Here is a 5,000-nt window from a genome sequence, read left to right as displayed (position 1 = left end):
TCCGAGGAGATCAGGGATCTGATTTCCCACACAATCTTCCTTCGCTCCATTCCGTCTTAATTTCTTTCCTCCTTGTGCTTCTTCCAGCTTTTTTTTTTTTTTTTACTCGGGCTGATTCTTCCTTCCAGCTTTGTTTAATTTATTTTTCTTTATTTTCGCTCTTACTTCCTTCACGCTATTCCATCCATATTCCTTAGATTTCCGTTCTTCTTTTGTTTTCTTTATCCTTATTTTTCTTTCTATCTCCTTTTCCATCATACTTTCATCATTTCTATTTTTTTTTTACTTTCTGCCTTCATTTTTTCCATGTATGCCTTCATTCTACTTTTATTTCCTTCCTTTTTTCACCCTTCAGTCCATCCATTCATTTTCATTCTTCCTCAATTTTCTTTAATTATTCATTTATTCTATCAATTCCCATTTTAGCCTTCAATCTCTTCCTATATTCTGCTTTTATTTCCTTCCTTTTTTCAACCATTCATCCCATCTTTCCTTCTTTTCTTGATTTTTGTCTACATTTCCTTTCTTTTATTATTGTCCCATTCTCATCTTTTTTCCTTTATATTTTCATTGCCTTCTTTATTCTTTCTTGACCTTATTTTCCCTCTTGCATCACATCTCTAATCCTTATTCCTAAGTGCTTGTTATGCATGTGTTACCAAACGGATTTGGAGAAATGTAGCATTGCATCACTTATTCATCAATTGCAGTGAATGGGTGCCGTCAGAAAGAGAGTCCAAGCAGCTGATAAAAAACATCACAATCCTCCACAAACAATCCACACCACTCCAGACCGTCACTTAACATTTTGCGGAGTAAACTGTTTGCAAGAAACCGCAATAATAACTGATAATTGCAGCGTTTTTACATTCAAACCATTGAAAGTCTGAATAGGGAGAGAAATATGCACAGAAATCATCATGGATATTTGTATCTTGGCCCAATTTGTGGATTATCGCGATGTTTTTAATCAGCTGTTTGGCCCTTTTGACGGCACCCATTCACTGCAAAGGATCCACTGGTGAGCAAATGACGCAATGCTACATTTCTCCAAATCCGATCCAATGCAGAAGCAAACTCATCTACATCTTAAAAGGCCTAAGGGTGAGTACGTATTCATTTTTTGTACAAACTATTCCTTTAGAAAGCCGAATATGCCAAATCCACCTCAACTGTGCAATCCCATGCCATCAATGCTTACAAATTGGGCTGTGAGACATGATCCACGGTCGGATCTTCCCCAGTCTTTCCACCAGGGGTCTCTGTTTCTCAAGCAATTGCATTCGGGGAAGATTCATTTTAGACGACGTTCACACCAGATCGTCTGTGGGGGTTACATCGAAAGGTCACCGCCGGCAAATCACGATTTCTGATCGAATCTCTCATTCTAACAAGCCGCTGAAACGTGCCTTGCTTATTCATTTTGATCACACCGTGCGGCATTATTGCCCGCAAACAGATGGCAAGCACACGGCGCGCCGTGCCGCCCATGGGAGAACAAGCACAAATCTGTCTCCCAGTACTCTCTCCTTTCCTCCGAGGGCTTCGCAGTCATCGCTCAATATCTCCCTCGAGCCCTATAAAACATCAAACTGCGCAGAGGCATATCACACTTGCTCCTTTTTGTGTCGGAGGTAATCTCAATTGCAGAGGAACAAACATCACTAATTTTTAATGCCTTCTTTTATGCTGCGTGCTGCTACTTGTGGATTATTTAGGAGCATGGTCTCAACTTCCTAACGTTTGCGTTCAATACCCGAGCGGGCCGGATAGATTATAATGCTCATTTTGAAATACGAAACAGGCCTTTTCGATTCTTCTCAAATCCAGACGCTCGAGCGCGAGACCTATTTTGTAGAAGGCATGCTGCAGCGATCCATCTCGAAGCCCAAATCTGATGAAGTTCATCTTTTAAATATCTAATGCACTCAGCGGGGGGGGTTTAAGTCCTGGAGATCCGTCTACCTGCAGAGTTTTTGCTACTAAAAAACAGTGCAGGCAAAGCATTACCGACTTGAAACGCAATGGAACGGAAATCTATAGAATCGCGACGGAAATCTATCACGTGCACGGCTGATAAAATGCATCAAACCCGTTCGACAGAGACAGGTGTGCAGAAAACACTACGCCATCTTCCACGTCGATAATTGTACACCTGTCTGACAAATGCTAATGTCGCAATGCTTTGTTTATCCTCTGCAGTTTAGCAGCTGAGAGGTGTCTTTGCAAATGTTTTGATGACTGTTTATAGAGTAAACCGCCGATTTGTTACCGGCAGGATACCGAGAACAAACCCAGCTCACTAGAATACGTTCTAGTGTCGATTTATGGGATGCGATTTTTCTATTTTTCCGTTATGCAGCCGTCGGCGAGTGCATGAGATCTGCCCAACGTTACAAAGCTCAACGTCTCCCACAAAAGGATTTGTTCCATCCAAAAGAGAAGGCTGATCCGGGCTAAAACGGCTCATTAAAACACGCCCCCACGCGTCTACATCATGATGCAGCAGATTCAGAACTTGCGTGTCGTTGTCGGTTGAAGTATTTCGTATTTGAAGTGTTTAACCCGTACAAGTACAAGTTGCGTTTCCCTGCGCTTTCATGTACAAAAATCACGTGGAACGTTTTACGCTTACGTTTAAACAACGTTCTGATAACGTTATGCGAACGTTCTTTAAAAAAAAGGCTTTTACGTCAGAAACGCCACGCGTGGCCTAAGCGTTACCGAACACGTGCGTGTGCGTGACATGAAATTAGCATTTTTGTACTTTACAGAAAGGTGACGATTGCTTTGTTTGAAACTGGTCGCACGGTTGGACGTTGCCGATTGCCTCATGTCCCGTTCTTGCTCGGCCTGCAACAGTTTAATGAAACTCACGTGGAAAAAGGTGCAAAAAAACGTCTGCAGGACAGCCTATCACAGCCCTCGGATGAACTTTGTATGGTCAGACGATAAAAATGCATTTAGATCACTTGATTTAGCAACAGACATCAGGATTAAAAGAGACTTTTAACCAGCGTAACAAAAACAAATGTTTTGAACCGAATCGCCCGCTCTGCCTTTAATGAATTAAAAAAGTTCAACGAACCCAATTAAAGAAAGCCTTTTCCACTAAATTAGAATAACACGAGGTTATTTATGCAAATGATTTTTTTTGTCAAATCAACTGTGTAGATTTAATTAAAAGTGACAGTGAAGACCTTTATTTTGTAAGGTAATAAGAAATGTTTCTTGAGCAGCAGATCAGCATATTAGAATGATTCCCGAAGGTCACGTGGCACTGAAGACGTAACGATGTAAAAAAAAAAATCAACATTGCATCACGAGAATAAATTATATTTTTAAACCACATTTAATCGGAAATCAGTTATTTTGAACTGGAATAATATTTCGCACTATTACAGTTTTTACCATCATTTTGATGAAATAAATGCAGCCTTGTTGAGCGGAAGTTATGTCTTTCAAAAGATATGTCTTTTGAAGGTTCACTAGAACCATGTTCTGTTTTTGAGGCAACTTAAAATGTGCTTTTTCTGCTCAAAAGTTGAAAGGCCGGCCAACTCTTGACCAAAAAAACCTCTTTATGCTTTCCCATCACCATAGAAGCGTACGCTTTTAGGTATGTAGGATCAGTAGGTGAGTTCACACAGACGCTTGATACGTTCAGACAGGTGTGTGTGTGTGTGTGTGTGTGTGTGTGTTAAGATGACGTGTCTCTGATGCAAAACAGCAAATCCAACATCCTCCGCGTGCGCGACGGAAAACAAGACCCTTCTCTTGACAGCCCGTGTAGAAGAGATTACGACGGACTGACACGTACGTGAGCGCCGGGGGATTTGTGGCAGATTATAAACCTTGGCCCACCGCTGGATGCGGCACGGAAAAGAGCTCAGGGACGCGCGATACGACTCGCGGTGTGGGCCGCGTAACAGAACTCATTGAGGATTCGGCGCGAAGGAGACGCGTCGCCGGTCCAGATGGACTCGCAACGAGGAAGCAATCACTGGCAGGGACTCGGAGATGAATTCATTTGCCAATAATTACATTTCAATCACCGCGGCTCGGGACGCTCCGCTAGGACGCTGAGGGCTCGCTGAATGAAGTCATATTAATGCGTGTTTGAACTTTGCAGGGAACAAACTCTTTGAAACAGAGTTTCAGAGCCGCGCCTGTCATTATTACCAGTCTGCCGTGGCCTTTGGGAGAGGGAGCGTTGTTTTAAAGGGATGCTTTATCCTATTAAATTAAACTTCTGTCATTGTTTACTTGCCCTCGTGTTTTCCAAACGCGCGTGGCTCGCTTTCTTCTGTACATCAGGAATGGAGGAGTCTTTTTTTTTTTTCCCCCGGTATAGGTTATTGAAATTCATAAAAGCACTAAGGCTTTCGAGCTCCAAAATGAAGCGAAAACACCATGAAGATGAGTTTGGGTCAAAATAAGAGTGAATAAAAGATGACAAAATTTACATTTTTGGGGTAAACGTTTTCTTTAAATGTTAAATTGACATTTTACGCTTTTTTTTTGTATTTATAAAGTCGTTTGATACCCATCTTTTCTTAAGGTTGGACATATTTCCTGTACGCCATTCCCCCCTGACATTTTCCACTGAATATTCTTTAAGATTTGGTCTTATTTAGACTTTTTTTTAATGAGAATTTTAATATTTCAAACCGTTTTCCTAACCGTTTTCAACTACGAAAATTACGAAAAAAATAAATAGTATATATTGTTGTACGAATATCTGAACATGCATTATGTCAAAAGAAAGATCTGAACCCCTGCTTCCAAAAACAGTGAAATGAAACTATAGTATAAATCTTAACAGCAAGTTATATATAAAAAAGATGCTTCTGCTTACGATGCAATCGCTTGATCCTGCTCCTTCTTCTGTTTTTTTATCCAGAGATTCATCACACTTTCATTAGATGCGTAACGGCGCCTCCTGCGGCATGACAGCGAAAACACAGAAAGCGGTGGGGAAGGAGTTAAACGTAAACAAC

The sequence above is a fragment of the Puntigrus tetrazona genome, unplaced genomic scaffold (assembly GCF_018831695.1).
Source record: "Puntigrus tetrazona isolate hp1 unplaced genomic scaffold, ASM1883169v1 S000000148, whole genome shotgun sequence".
NCBI classification, from domain to species: domain Eukaryota; kingdom Metazoa; phylum Chordata; class Actinopteri; order Cypriniformes; family Cyprinidae; genus Puntigrus; species Puntigrus tetrazona.
The sequence above is the reverse complement of the archived record's forward strand: the minus strand, read 5'-3'. Positions refer to the sequence as shown.